The sequence below is a fragment of the Sphaeramia orbicularis genome, chromosome 19 (genome assembly GCF_902148855.1).
Source record: "Sphaeramia orbicularis chromosome 19, fSphaOr1.1, whole genome shotgun sequence".
NCBI lineage: Eukaryota > Metazoa > Chordata > Actinopteri > Kurtiformes > Apogonidae > Sphaeramia > Sphaeramia orbicularis.
The window spans coordinates 34,260,142-34,276,714 of record NC_043975.1 but is presented as its reverse complement, the minus strand read 5'-3'; the positions used below and the strand labels follow the sequence as shown (position 1 = coordinate 34,276,714).

The following is a 16,573-nucleotide window of genomic DNA, read 5'->3' as shown; positions in this document are numbered from 1 at the left end:
TGTAAACTAAAGTTATGAAGCAACTTTGGAGGCACTTTGGGTCTATTTTAAAAATAAATACTTACTGAGATAAAAGAGAAACTATTTTTCAGATAAAACACATTTTTACATTATTTTAAATTATATTTAATACAAAAATGATATGTAACATGGCCAAAAGGACATGAAAATTACATACTACTATTTTTTTTTTAATATCTCTTCATTCTCTCACATTTACATTTTGGGAATTGACCAAAAGCAAGGCAGAGTGTTTCACAAAAATGACCGCTGTTGCAAAATCATTCGCAATTTATGTGCGTTTAACTGGGCAGGTTCTGCATGTAACACAAGTGGACACGATGGGTTATACACAAAACCAGGAATGAGACTGAGATTCATGAAAAACCCACTTATCTGTTTTAGAAAAACCACTAGGATCATCAAATTTAACACAGTGTCTTTATTTATAGCAGTATATTAGACCATTTCAAGCCTTGTTTTCAGATCCTATTTTTGGCTCCAACATTTTTTAAAAAATTCATTAACTTTGGGATGGCTCAGAGCAAGAGTATAATTTTTTTTGCATTCATCTGAGGTCATCATTAGGTACGTCCTGGGGGGAAATATGTCTAAATTTCTGTTTTATTATTAGGTCTACAAAGCTGGAAAAGTGCCAGTTAGGAAAATGTACCCAGTTTCATAGAAGCACCCACCTATATGAATAAAACAATAACTCAAGTAATTAATCAATACGTCCAGAGCTGAACATCAAATGAACTCTGAGACAAACTTAGATGTGAGCAATTTCTATTTTTGACCTATTACTTTCCATCAGAAAAGCCCAACGATAGTCATCTAATATAAGGCTTTTACTGCCGCCAATCTGATGATGATCTATCTCTAGTGTGTATTCTTAGACAAACACATGCACACACATGTTGAATAAGTAAATAAACCCCACCACATGAATCAACATGACTGACAGGCCTCAGGTAGCCAGGGTCACACACTGGCAGCCTGAATTCCACTTGATGTGGGTTCGTCTCCACAGTGGTGACGACCATCCTGTTGTTTGTGTGTGTGTATGGGGGTAAAGGGGTCCTCAGAGTTCCTCGCTGGTAATCATTAGGGAGGGAGGAGGAGGGGAGGAGAAGGGGGGGGCTCCGAGGGCAGGAGGGGGTCAACTCTCACAGCTGAGGGCATCATTAGCAGGAGGATCACTGACAAATTTCCACAGCCCACCTTATGTCTGCTAGTCCGCTGTATGTGTGTGTTACAGAAGCAGTTTCTATCTGCTATCAATTGGAAAATACACTTTTACAGAGTTCTGACAAGTGAGGCAATCCAGAGAGTATAAAAAAAAAAAAACATCAATGAAATAATTCTTCCCATCTTTACTTTTCCACCTCTGCATCTGACAGAAAGAGACACTGCAGGGAGAATGAAAGAACGAACGCCCAGAGGAGGAATGCAGCAGCTTCTGTAGCCCAACCCACACGGCTGGCCCTGAGTCTGACAGCGGTTCTTTAAATCAACAGAACCTGATCCAGAACCGAACAGGAGGAGAGAAGACAGACAGCGCGAGGTGGAATATGAGGTCAACCTGGTTCTCACAGACTCAAGCAGGAAGTTGTGCTAAGCTACCACTGTCTGTTCTACGCTCGCTTCAAGACCTTTTGGGCGCAAAAGCAGAAAAAAAACGCTGATAGGACAAGTTGTGTATTTTTGGGTTAATGATGTTTTCTGCGAGGTCTGTGTTTCTGGTGAGAAAACAGGAGGCGTAGGGAGAAGAAGCACATGAGCAAGCAGACTGAGTTTTAGTGACTCAGGACTAATTTGTGAGAACCAGATCAGAATAAAATAGGTTCATTTTTTTTTTTTTTTTTTTTTTTTTTTTTTCACTGTTTGCATGTCACCAACATCCAACAATAACTGTTTATCACTGTGACTTTTTCCCACAGTAAGTATACAGACCAGAATAAAATACCACACACAACTCAGAAATTGCTTCTTCTGCACTTAATAATAAGCAGTAAAAGGTTTCATCTGCTAATGTTACAACGAAAATGTGATGTTCCCTCAGACTTGCTTTTGTATGTTTCCTCTTCATTGTAAAAACAAAATGATTTTGACTTTTGACTGCTTCCCGAGTTCTGACAGACTTTGGAAAAACATTTTTTTCCTGCCATGCACCATGGTTGTGGAATAATTTTCAAAAAATTCCAATACTACAAACATTCTTTTGTGTTAACTCTTTAAAACCTGACGTGTCATCGCTGACACACCAGTTTGGATGGTTGTAACTCTTTCACTGTTTGTGCAATTGGAAAAACTCCAACTGTTTCTGAAATCTGAGACATTGTGCTTTATAGGCTTTATTGGTTAATTACGGTAATTTCACTCATGCCTGTACTAGAGGCTGAAGAAGAAGCCATTTTAGCAGAATTATAACAAGCAGTAAATTGCAACTGATTGCTAGAATTTGAAATATCTGGGGGGAAAAAAGTGCTCTGGGAAAATGGGCAAATGGACTCACTCACAGCATATTTTCTAACCTTTTTATAGTCAAAATAAGAAAAAAAAAAAAAAAAAAAGTCCTGGCAGACCATTTCAGGCTTAGGGTTTAAAGCAGTGTTTTTCAACCTTGGGGTCGGGACCCCCTGTGGGGTCGCCTGCTTACTAACTTACTAATAAAAATATATGGTGAGTTGACAGAGACAATCACAACACATAAAAGACATGACAAACTGAAACTGAAACACTGTGGTACTGTTTATCTGTCAAATGTTCATTGTGGTCAGCTTCAGATGCTGCAGCTCTTTCATAATTCATAGTTCGACTTATTGTTTGTTCAGTATTTATTGTCAGCCTTGCAAGGTTATTATCGTTAACGAAAACGAACGAAATGACGAAAACTAAAATTGAAAAAACATTTTCGTTAACTGAAATTAATAAAAACTCTAATTAAAAGAAAAAGACGATAACTAACTGAAACTGTATCGTGAGCTTACAAAACTAACTAAAACGTATAAAAATTATGGATACAATTCCCTTCGTTTTCGTCTTTTGTCAATGTCGGATTGATATCAAATTAATTTATTTGGCTCCAGCAGTTTGAGCTGGTGACACCATACGACACTACACAGTCTGTCATGTCTGGTCACTGTGGTTTCCAGTCATCTTCTCGTCCACACTCTACCTGGAACATACAGACTAAAGCTGGGATAAAGCAGCACAGTCCTGTCTGGGATTTACTGTAGTGATACATGGGTCGTTTTTTTTTTTTTTTTGGCGTACCGTGTGTGTGTGCATGAGTGACAGAGACAGAGCAGAGCTAAAGGACAGAGTCAGTGTTGAACTAGCATCCAGGTAAAAACTGGAGAGTTTATCACCATGAAAAGGCCTTCCAAGCCCTGAACTGCACAGTTTAGAAGAGGAGAAAAGAGGAGGATGAAAACTAATCCAATTACAGAGGTATGGAACCTGTTCTAATGTTAAAAAACGTTTGATGTTACTAGCTACAGCTAGCTGAACTGAAATGAAGCAAAGTTGGCTAATAATGGAACTGGAGATGATTAAGATATGAGAGATCTGCTAAGGTGTGGTTTACTGATGAGGAACTGGGTTATATATGTTTATAAGTGGTTTATATATGTTTCTATCTGCTTTAACTGCTGGTTAGCTGGTTTATAATAGGTTCCTATCTGCTTTAACTGCTGGTTAGCTGGTTTATAATAGGTTCCTATCTGCTTTAACTGCTGGTTAGCTGGTTTATAATAGGTTCCTATCTGCTTTAACTGCTGGTTAGCTGGTTTATATATGTTTCTATCTGCTTTAACTGCTGGTTAGCTGGTTTATAATAGGTTCCTATCTGCTTTAACTGCTGGTTAGCTGGTTTATATATGTTTCTGTCTGCTTTAACTGCTGGTTAGCTGGTTTATAATAGGTTCCTATCTGCTTTAACTGCTGGTTAGCTGGTTTGTATATGTTTCTGTCTGCTTTAACTGCTGGTTAGCTGGTTTATAATAGGTTCCTATCTGCTTTAACTGCTGGTTAGCTGGTTTGTATATGTTTCTGTCTGCTTTAACTGCTGGTTAGCTGGTTTATAATAGGTTCCTATCTGCTTTAACTGCTGGTTAGCTGGTTTGTATATGTTCCTATCTGCTTTAACTGCTGGTTAGCTGGTTTGTATATGTTCCTATCTGCTTTAACTGCTGGTTAGCTGGTTTATATAGGTTTCTATCTGCTTTAATTGCTGGTTAGCTGGTTTATATATGTTTCTATCTGCTTTAACTGCTGGTTAGCTGGTTTATATATGTTTCTATCTGGTTTAACTGCTGGTTAGCTGGTTATATATGTTTCTATCTGGTTTAACTGCTGGTTAGCTGGTTTATATATGTTTCTATCTGCTTTAACTGCTGGTTAGCTGGTTATATATGTTTGTATCTGGTTTAACTGCTGGCTGCTTTGTGCATCTCCTGTCATGCTTTGCACATCTTCGCATTGTTTCACGTAAGTGACGTTGTGTATGGATTGCACCCCCCCTCAACCTGTTATAGGGAATTTATACATTGTATGGTTCATTGTGTCTCTGCTCAGGCCATGAGCCGCCCTAACCCGACCCCCAAATAAAGTGTCCAGGGTAACCCATATCCGCGCCTCACTAATTTCTTTGAATAGGATGATGAGGAAGATAAAATATATGAAATAACTAAAACTAATACTAAAACTAAACTAAACTAAACTAAACTAAAACTAAGCATTCAGAAAAAAACGATAACTAATAAAAACTAACAAACCTGCTCTAAAAACTAATTAAAACTAACTGAATAAGAGAAAAAAAAGTCAAAACTAATTAAAACTAAACTATAATTAAAAATCCAAAACTATTACAACCTTGCAGCCTTGTAAATCCAAGCTGGACTGACTGTACATATCCTGACCAAGGAAAATCAAATTCTCACTTTGTTCAGTAATCTACACCTGGCTTTTCTGCCTCCGTCCATAATAATATACATTATGTAGACTAAATGTTGTCTAAAATTAACATTTATTTGCAACATAGTATAGCAAACTATTACATGATCAGAAACAAATTAATTTTAGCAAAAAATATCTCTTCGTTTTGAATGTCTGGGGTCGCCAGAAATTTGTGATGTTAAAATGGGGTCACAAGCCAAAAAAGGTTGGGAACCACTGGTTTAAAGGTTTAATGATTTTAAAAGGATCATGGAGAATGCAATGAAGAAGGAATGCCACTGTTTTTCTTGATGCCATTATGGTTGAATAATTGTTGTTCTCTTTTATTGTTCATTGTGTATCATGTATATGTTTTATATGGTTTTGACTTTGTATGGCTGCTACCTTGGCCAGGTCTCCCTTGCAAAATAGATTTCTAATCTCAATGGGACTTCCTGGTTAAGTACAGGTAAAATTAAAAAAAATTAAAAAAAAAAAAAAAAAAAGTAAAAACTGCAAATAACGTTATTGTTCGTAGTTGTAGTACTTTTAAATGTATGTTACACACTTTTTCTAAAAAAAAAAAAAAAAAAAGCATTAATAAAACTCGAGAACCTCAACCAGGAAATAATAAATAAGCGTTTCACAAGTGAAAAATGTAACTGTGAACTTGTGAGTGAGTCTTGAATGTTTTACTGACAGAGCCATAGACTATACAGTGTGGGAGTTCACAAATTTATAGCCTCTATGTCAGGCTATGATCTGCTTTCAAATACAAGAAATATTTCCCCTACATGTGTTGTCAAGATGCGCCTGAGAAACGGATGAGACCCGTAGCCCTGTGACGGCTGGCCAAGCTGCAGATTCCCTCTTAAAAATTAGTCGCATTAAAGCCAGCGCATCCGGGTAACAGAGACGATGAAGACATGCAGGGAATACTGAGGAGGCTGACGTTCCAGAAATGCACTGTTTTGAATATATGTGGGTGGACTGAGGGCTTCTTGTTTGAACATTTCCCATGAACCTGAACATGACCCCGACCGCAGCTTTGGGGCGGTGTGCCTGGACGGTAGTGGTCAGAGAGAAGCAGGTGAGGTGTTCCCGGCTTTGACAGGAAGTAACTCGTTTAGAGGGACGGAAGGGTTTAAGGAGAGGAGAGGTGAGCACGCTTTTAAAGTCCTTTGAAGGCTGGCTGCGGTAGGGAGGGCCGTGGTTTTCCCAAAAAGCCCCCCTAACAGGAAAACAGTCTCTTTTTTTTTTCCATTGCACAAGAGAAACCTCTACCCCACAGCCGAAAGCAAGAACCTGCTTTGAACTCACAGGGGGAAAAACCGCAAATAATTTTATTAAGTGCTTGTAATACTCGCACAGTTGCGTACATTACACTTAAACGCACACATTGTTGACGGACAAACATATGCTCGTATAGTTGTGCGTGTACTCACAGTGTGTTACTTCACTCACACATGAAGACAAGTTCTTGAGGATGCCAAAGCTGGTGACTCATCAGACGCCACCCTTGTTTCTCTCTTCATGATCTCCACCTCCATATTACCACCAGATGCACTAGATGACCTTTGACTTAAGGTCCACATCTATATCTTATGTCCAACTTATTCACAAGACTAAAATGTAGCCACTTGTTCTATCTACAAACCAATATGTCAATATTTCTGAACAAAAAATGCATTTCATTTCATTTCTAGGTGAGTGTCTCTCAGCTCTGCAGTGTCTTAACACCTCTGAGAGAACACAATGAGGCTATAATAACAAGTGTGTCTGTGTGTTAGGTGTAGACACTGGCTGCACTTAGTCAGGCTTATGGAAAGATACTGTGGCCTAATTTAATACAAACTCCAGAAAGATGTGATAAGAAATAACTCATGATGTATTTATTAAGATTTAAACCAATAGATGATGTTATACTAGACCTAATATAAGTGTTTTTTTCAGTGTTTAACCAGTAAGGACGCAGTGTGACATTTGTGGCAGTTCCCAAATTTAGTTTTCTCTATATTTAACCATCCTTAAGTGGTTTAACACCATTTATTGCATTATCCTCTGTATCTTGTGTTTTTACCTTTGAGGTTATGTTTATTTGGGTTTGTTTGTTTGTCTGTCTGTTAGCAAGATAACTCAAAAAGTTATGAACAGATTTTGATGAAATTTTCAAGAAATGTTGATACTGGCACAAGGAACAAATGATTAAATTTTGGTGGTGACCAAAGGGGGGGGGGGGGAGGCACTGATCTGCCTTGGCGGACGTCTGCGCTCTCCAAGTGCTGTTCTAGTTTTCAATAAAAATCAGGTATTGTCCAACATTTAATTTACTAATCATGTAGGTGTTCATGAAAGCTCTGAGTAAAGTTGAGGATTATTATATCAAAAATAGAGAAAACTGACTTTTTCAGCAAAATCTATCATTAACTGAACATAAACCAAGTGTCTCCATCTACTGTCAATGATCCAACTCCATGGGTTTTACTGGTGAATCAATGTTGGACAAGATGACGGTGTTTCCACGTTCACTGCGGAGCCTCTGAACATCCAAATGGGTCATATCTGATGACCATGAAAAGATGACAAACTGTATTTCACACCAATTATTTACATGGATTGATAGGATTAACTGAACAACAGTTATTAAACACTTTAGATCAGTAGATGGTTTCAGTCACCGGTGGCCGTTTGGGTCTTTATGGGTTAATACATGTAGAGTTGAGTTGATGTGCATCTATTGTGGACAGTTATTATTACCTCCGCCAAGGAACGGCAGAGGTTATGTTTTCATCGGGGTTTGTCTGTTTGTTTGTTTGTTTGTCTGTTAGCAAGATAACTTACAAAGTTATGGTGGATTTGGATTAAATTTTCAGGAAATGTTGATACTGGCACAAGGAACAAATGATTAAATGTTGGTGTTGATCGGGAGGGGGGATGGATTTTTTGATTGTTTGTTTGTTAGCAAGATAACTCCAAAAGTTATGGAAGGATTTTGATGAATTTTGAAGGAAAGGTTGATACTGGCACAAGGAACAAATGATTATATTTTGGTGGTGATTTTGGGAGGGGGGGGCTGATCTGCCTTGGTGGAGGTCTGCGCTCTCCACATGCTTTTCTAGTATTGAAATTTGTATGTGTTGCAAACCTGACTCTGATGGGCAAGTTCTTGGTTTTGTGTATTCACCATCCACCCAAATCATCTCAGGAAAAGTCAAAATAAGTACCACATAAAAAAAATACCATAGCTTATTCTCATGTACTTCCACAGCCGGGTATTTTATCAACATATACTGCTTGACTCACTGTACCCACATGCTGTATCAGTGACTGACATGAACAGAAGCGAACAAGTAGCATACGTGTTTGTCATAGCTTAACAACCATGCGTTGCATCGTCATAGGGGTCAACACCTGGTCACTGGCAGAAGGGGAATAAATACAGTTCCTTTGGAGAAAATCCACCCGTGGCGTCTGTGAACTCTGCCTCTGCTATCAACACAGACAACGTCTACTGTCTGTATATCTGAGCCAGACACACACATACTGATAGGTACTAAGTGGGCACAGACACAGACCCCACACACACACATCTCCTCTGTGCATCTGGAGGAAATGTGTGGCTGACACATGCAGAGTAAAGGGAGTGGCAGGATGAAGCATGTGAATCTTGGCCCCTGGATCTTCTTCTCACAGTAAGAGACATCTTAAGTGTCACGCTGACGAATGACAGGTATTTTAACAGGAAAGGTAAGCACATACACACCCCATTTGTCACTCAGAGAGAAAACACACAGACACTTAAGTTAGGAGTAAGACGGCGTTTCCACTTCATTCTCACCTCTGAAGCAAAGACGATGGATGTGTGAGCGTGTGAATCCGAGTAATGCATGGATTCATCACAGCACATTAATCTATTGGGCTAAATATAAATTCACAGAAGGGAGGGAGTGATCCAGGAAGGAAAGGACAATGCGTTTTCTACATGAGATGTTCAGGGTAAACTGTACAGTAGCAGCTAATGGACAAGTCTAAAGGAAAGATGATTCTGACTGTTCATTTCTGTTCAACTCATGTTAAAAATGGCCAAAGCAGAGTTTACAAAGTGCATTGTCTAATAGAAATATTCTGAAATGCAAAATGTCAACCTTGGTGTGTTATTGGAGGAGACTTTATTATTTTTGTGTAATTTTTCTAAATATTTTATTGTTATGTAGAAAATCAAGGTCAAGGAAGTTACCATATTTGGTTCCTTACCCATAAGTGTCAAAAAAAATCTAATAAAGTCCAAGAAGTTTGTATAAAAACTGCAAGAAAAACACATGTAAGGTGAAAGGAACCTGTATTTTAGAACATCATTTTTAGAATATTACAACAACATAAGTGCTGATCCAGACACCTGTCCACATTCACATTATCCACATTATCCTTACATTAGTACCATTACTTCATGGTACCTAACAAAGCAGGTCCACTCACTGTTCATGCAGAGGTGGACCTTACAGACCATGTAGACCACACTGGACCTGCTCACTGTAACTGTTGCTCACTTGTAATGTGTGTGGAAATGACCAAAAATAGTCACTTGCCTGATAAAGGGGTAATACATCAGCATAAAAACAAATGGAGACTGGAAAAGAAAGACCAAACATACATCTGAACTGGAGACAAATATGTTGGATGTTTTGACTTTACTTGTTCAGGTGACTGGAACCCTTAACCTTTCAAAGCAGATGAAAACAATCTGCTTCTGTTATTTCTCCATCTCCATCCAAAAACCTATCTCTGCGATTCATAAATACCACATACAAGTATGCGAACACAACTGTGAGAGAAAAAAAAAAAAAAAACCTGCTGTGTGTTGCTTTGGATTAGCCTCCACATCATGTGCCTTCAGCTACTACCGACTCCCTCTTTTATTGACGGAAACAGGGTGTGATGCGATTAAATAATGATGATTAATTTTCAAAAATAGGGGGAAGGATGAGGCGGTGTCCACATGAACAACACCTCGCCTCAGCTCCAAACAGTTCCTCTAACATGTGAGGATTCAGAGAGGCCTTCTTCATGGACCCATTCCAGTCATTTGCGGTGAGAGTGAGAAGTAGGTCAAGTGGCTGACACTCTTTCAGTGTGCAATAGAGGCATACTTTAAGTCTATTGAAGCAGTTAAGATAAGGAAACTGTATCGCCACTCTGTCTTTTTCACTCATTCTTGTTCCAGACTCAGACAGGATGGGGCTCATCATGATGGAGGCTGTTATTTCCTATAACACTTTTTTTTTTTTGCCCCTTCATTGTCAAATAATCATCACTTTCCAAACATGTCCGCCACAACTAAGTGTTTTTGTGTTGTGTTTGCCTTTTTTTGTGGGCTTTTCTTTTCTATTTGATGTCGATATGTGTGATTTGATGTTGAAATGTGTGTTTTTGTGACAATTTCTATATACAGTCATGTGGAAATAAATATCCCTTCTGGGACAAATAAAGTCTAAGTCCAAAATCACAAAGAAGACACCAGTTATTGTAATTATGTGAGATGACAATCCACGAACTTTCCTGCCAAATCGAAACTGTTGCGCAAAATTCCACAATTGCCATTATTAACCCTTTCATGCATGAATTATGAGAACTTTAGTTGAGGGTTTTTTTTTTTGAGTGTTTTTATTCCTCCTTAGGCATGAAAAAAACAATGAAATTGAGATTTTTTTTCATAGAGTTACAAAAATGTCCACTCAGCTACACCATGAATTTTATTCTTGAAGCAAAGAAACATGCATTTAAAACCCAATATTATAAAGTGATATGAAAACAGTGAAATGAAACCATGTTTAATGCAGCTAATCTGATGTTTTCTCACATTTTAACATATTCTAATACTAGTTATTACTCACTTCATGGAGATAATATGCAAAAAAAAAAAAAAATTAACAATTGATTTCCACTCAAGAACCAATCAAGAACAGCAAAGTTACAATAATGGTATGAATTGCAGTTTATGAGATGATGCATAAGTGTCCACTGTGTCGGTTGATAAGGAACTAAAACAACTAAACCCATGAATATACAAGAGAACAGCTGGAGAAAAGCTGTCCACTGTAGTGACCACTATGCATGAAAGGGTTAATAACAAAAAATGATAGATAGATAGATAGATAGATAGATAGATAGATAGATAGATAGATAGATAGATAGATAGATAGATAGATAGATAGATAGATAGATAGATAGATAGATAGATAGATAGATAGATAGATACTTCATTGATCCCGGGGGAAATTCAAGTATTCAGCAGCTTTACATGCAGCACAAGAAGACAAAAAACAGACAGACCAAAACACACCACAGTAGTGGGTTAGTACCAGGTTGACTCTAGGTCACTCTAAAAGACACTTGCTAAAGAACTACTCTAAAAGGGCTTCCTGTACAATAATGTATATGAGTATATATATGAGGACCTGCATGATGTTGAACTCTAAATTGTGGCAAAAAAATAAAAAATAAAAAAAAAAATTGTTTTGTTTTTGCGCACAAATATTGTCCAATGTGCATATGGTGGCGTCAAAGCGAAAAGGGAAAATATTGGAAGTGACAAACGCATTGGGAGACTTGGCAAAGGCAGAGCGAGGAAGACGGGAACCGAGGAGCGCGCTGCTTGCTTTGGCATCGGCACTTGGCACTGACTCCAGTCGCTATTAAACCTCACGCCTCCTTATAGCCAACCTCTTGTACTTAGTATTAAATCCTCTGAGCGGACTTTTTTTTTTCCTCCTTGCTTCATTTTTTTTTTTTTTTTTTTTTTTTTTTGCTGCGACCTGCGGGAAACCGAGGAAGCTGACACCTGTCTGTAGGTTCCGCTGCGCCCCATCCTGCGCCTCCGGTTCTACAACGACCAACCAACCAACCAACCAACCAAACACCTACTTACACACTCACACAGACTATATATGTCATATGAATTACTGCCTTCGTTTACAACAAATGACAGGTAATAAAACGCCAACCACTAAAAACACAGTGAGTTCCACGCTTATTTTAAACGAATAACTTGTGCGTAAAAATGCTTTTGTGTGACTGAAAAGACTTCAAACTTACCCCACGTCGTATCACGTCGCTAGGATTAAAAAAAAAAAAAAAAAAAAAAAAAAAGACGTCCTTAAAGATCCACTAGAGGTTGTCTCCTGTCAGAAACTATCCTATCCACGCGTAAAGAGTGTCTTGTCTCTCTCACATTTGCCTCATACAAGTATTAAGTGGCGAGACAACCGCGTAGCGCATATAGTCACTGAGAGGAGGTGGACCACTGCACCCATCCGCACCCGGAGCTCAAACCAACTGAAAAGCGTCCAGTACATCCATAGGTTGTAAAGCGAGCCCTGGGTAGGCTACTCCCTGTTAAAATCAAACCCAGATTTTCCCAACCATGTGTGCGCAAGAAAGAGAGAGGGAGAGAGAGAGAGGAGGGAGAGAGAGAGAGAGAGAGGTCTTGATATTTCAATTGCCCACTGTGTTTTGTTAACTCAGATTTCACTTTACCTGTAATTTGGCGATACGTATAATTTAGTTGTGTCTCCAAAATAACGCAAAAAACGCAAATAACCACTTAACCAAACTACCACTTGCTTCAAAATCCCCCCCCCCTCTCTCTCCCTCTCTAACAACACAACTGGTCTCACTTTTACAACAAATACCTCCGCCGCTTTACGGACTGATACTGCGCTGCGTGTTCTAAATGCCCCATGGCTGGCTGTGTTCACAGGCTGCCATATGGAGGTCGTAATGAGAATACAACGTTGAACCTGTTGGAACAGAGTCGGCCTAGCGGGGCTCTGGGGCCCGGAGAAACAAGAGGCAGATGCAGAATGTTTGAACTTATTAATCCTAATAACAGTCCAACACATTCTGAATTTATTAGGAAACGCCAGCGGGTCACACAGCATAAAAAAAAACTGTTGATGGGTTTAATAATATGTAATAAGAAATGATAAGTAGTGTCGTATTAAATTTACGACAGTGTTGGCTCTGTGTGTCTGTGACGTTCGTTTTGGCACAGAAAATAAGACCCTGCGTCCCTGGACACGCAAAGCATTGACTCATTAACCTTCATTCACATGGTTCCAACCACCCCTTTTAATGTGGATGTGAATGAATGTGATATGAGATGATGGGGAGTGAGTAGTTTTACATATATCTGATGTGGAGTGTGCGTAAAAGCGCGCTGCGGAGGTTATTTCTATCAGTGGCTCTGTGCGTAAAAGCGCACAGAAGAGGTCACGACTTTATGACACATTTGGTGAAAATTAGAAGGATTTTTGTTGTGTAGATGTTGACACCTACACACAGTGGCTAAAATACATTTTGTCTGAAGTCTGGATGCATAAATTACAGAGTTGTGTGAGTGGTTTTTGGTTTGCCTGTTACAAATTGCCACCGCAAATTACAGCTGAGCACCAGAACTATTAAATTTGTAAATGTGCAAAGGAACATGTGTTACATTTGTTAAAATCAACACAGCAGAACCGCGCGGACGGACTCTCACACACACTCTCTCTCTCTCTTTTTTTTTTTTTTTTTTTTTTTTTTTTTTCAATAATTCCTGTTAATTTCCAGGCGACAGCAGGCAGCATGTTGCTCAGTGTGTTATTGCAGGTGCAGACTGCCTACCAGCGAGCCGTGATTCCAGCATCACGGCCGATCAAATCCCGAGCACCTCCTGGCTCCGCTGTAAGCTGATCAACATTCCTCCTGTATTTATTGTACCATCCTCTGGGGGGGACAGCCCGGCCCGGCCCGGCTCGGCTCGACTCGACTTGACTCGGGTACTAGCTGCGCATTTGTACCTTTATTCCTTTAATTCACGTAAAACAAAGGCCATTTAAAACATGTGGTCAAATCCACAGATATTTAAGATAAAGAAAAAAAAAAAAAGAAAAGCCAAGAATGCGCGCCTGCGTGGATACAAGGACAGAGCTGTCAAATACCTCTGATTTATGGAGGTAAGTCAAGGCGAGGAGACACAAATGTTCCATTAATAATATTTGTGAAACGTCTTTTCTACATTCTGATCATTTCAACACAGACATCAGGGCTCAGCAACAACTGGCGAAGAAATATTAGCCATGAAATACACGCAAATATACAAGAATAAGGCCATGAGAAAATTATCAGACAGTTTTGTTTTTTTTTTTAATTTGATAGTGTTAATTCTTCTGATTTTTACCTGATTTACTTATTTTAATGTTGGTCATTTTTCATTTCAGTGTCTGAAATACTAATTTAATCTGATCATGGGTTTTTAAACAGGGGTTAATGAATCTCTTTATGGTCAAGTCTTGTTTTTTTCCTCCCAAAACCACTGATATTCTTAAAAAAAAAAAAAAAAAAAAACCAAAAGCCTTTAATCCCAATTAGATGTCGTATATTTTTAATTTTAAGTTCACGGTTTAAAAGGTTTATACAAAATACAGAAATGTACATTAAACAGCCCATTAATAGCGTCTTGAAAAAGAAATAACACAATCATTCCAGTAAATAAGAGTGAAATTATAACTGAGCTGATTTTCATTCAGTTGTTTTTTTTTTTTTTTTTTCTGGTGCATCTCCTCAAAAACAGTTGAATTGTGACTCATTTGTGTGTCAGTGAAGTGAGCAGGCGCTAATCTAGACAGATTATCTGTGTCAGTGCAAATGGGACAGATTAGACTGCGTTAGAGACAGACTGAAAGAGAGCAAGACTAATAACAGGCAACACACTCACTTGTTGTCAGCTGGGATTCATGCAGTTCTCCTCGGTTCTTTAGAGTTGTTGCATTTGGATCACGGTGCTGATTTTGTCTGCGGAACAAGTCTCAGTGGTCTGTCTGTTCACAGCCCCGGGACCTCGGAGCTGGGTTCCCTGCGGCGGACACCCTGCAGAAAATGTCAGCCTCCGGCTTTCTCCTCGCTTCATTTTTTGGCACCCCTGCTGCTGGGCCAAAGAGATGCTTACCTTGTCCAGATGGAAACCCCCGCACGGCTGTTAGTGAGCGGAGGACGCCCTCTTGTGGTGAAGAGTGTCAGTGAAGGGATGGGTATACAGTAAAAAATTACACTGGGTTACAAAAAAATGTTTTTTGCAAGTTGTCTAGGTTTTTTCAACTGAATTAGGACCATTTTGCACCGCTAAATCCAAAAATGACATCTGTTTTTCTCAATCAGGTCAGGTTTTTTTTGCTAATTTGATTTTGAAAAATTTGATCTTCTCACAAAATTGATTACATTTTTGTGACTTTATCAGTTGATTTTTTATATCGTTCTCACCCAAAATAGGTTTTAAGAGAAATAAAATCATTTTCTAACAGGATTCCTGTTAGGTACAATAGTGTATTCACTGTAGATGTAGCAGAATACGTCAGGCTTATTTTTGCAAGATCTTCTAGTCGAAGCCATTTCATTCACCTGTCATATTAAAAAAAACATTAATCATAAAGTGACAAAAGTAAAATCTTCAGAATTCGTTTATTGCAAGAAATATGAAAGAATTTTGTATCATATGATGTGAAAATGCCCCTAAATGTAAGCAAAAATGTTAAAAAGCCAATATGTAGCATAGTTCAGAAAGTTGACCTGATTGAGCAAAATTAATGTGATTTTTGGATTCAGCACACCAAAATTATCCTAAATCAGCTCAAAAAAGTTAAACAATAAATTTGTTGTTGACCAGTGTTATTAGACCACCCCTTTTTTTCCTCAATCTCTTGTTCATTTTAACCCTTTCATGCATGAATTGTGAGAACCATAGTCCAGATATTTTTCCCGACTGTTTTTATTCATTTTTAGACATGAAAAAAAGAATGAGATTGAAATTTTTTTATGAACCTATCTGTCATGGAATTACAAAAATGTCCACTCAGCTGGATACCATGCATTTAATTTTTGAAGCAAAGAAACATGAATTTAACCCTTTCATGCATAGTGGTCACCACAGTGGCTATTCTACAGCTGTTCTCTTGTGTATTCATGTGTTTTGTTGTTTTAGTTTCATATCAGCCAACACAGTGGATGCTTATGTACCATCCCATACACTAACATTCATATAATTACTGTAACTTTGCTGTTTTTGATAAACCTGATCTGCACAAACATGTTTGAGTGTAAATCAATTGCTTGTTTTTAATGCATGAACTATGTGCCAGTATCGTTTTATTCTATTTATTGTCTTTTACTCCTATCCTGTGTCATGATTGTGTACAGCACTTTGGGACAGTAGTGTCTGTTTTTAAGTGTGCTATATAAATAAACCTTGACCTTGTTATTGTAATTGGACTGTAATTAACAGGGGTTTTTTGAAACCAAAAAAAAAAAGGTTTTTTTTTTTGCATATTATTTCCATGAAGTGAGCAATGACTAGTATTAGAGTATGTTCAAAAGTGAGATAACATCAAATTAGCTGCATTAAAAATGTTTGTATTTCATAGATTTCACACAGTATATCTGTAAATGCATGTTTCTTTGCTTCAGAAATGAAACGCATGGTGTCCAGCTGAGTGGACATTTTTGCAACTCCATGAAAAGTAAAATATACAAAAATGAAATTAAGAATAAGGAAAAGAAATAAGAATAAGAGAAATAAAATAATAATATTAAAAAAAAAAAA

At 38.2% G+C, this 16,573-nt stretch overlaps 1 protein-coding gene across 2 annotated transcripts in view; it reads right to left on the bottom strand.

The window, feature by feature from the left end:
• ntn2 (netrin 2) overlaps positions 1-14,829 on the bottom strand; it is a 57,877-nt gene extending 43,048 nt beyond the window's left edge. Inside the window, exon 1 of one of the 2 annotated variants that reach the window (XM_030122533.1) lies at positions 14,696-14,829. The gene's annotated coding sequence lies outside the window, so the exon portion shown is untranslated. Of the gene's footprint in view, positions 1-12,033; positions 12,325-14,695 lie in introns of those variants that run through there. The other variant, XM_030122534.1, reaches the window with a different exon arrangement.
• Positions 14,830-16,573: the final 1,744 nt, after the last annotated feature.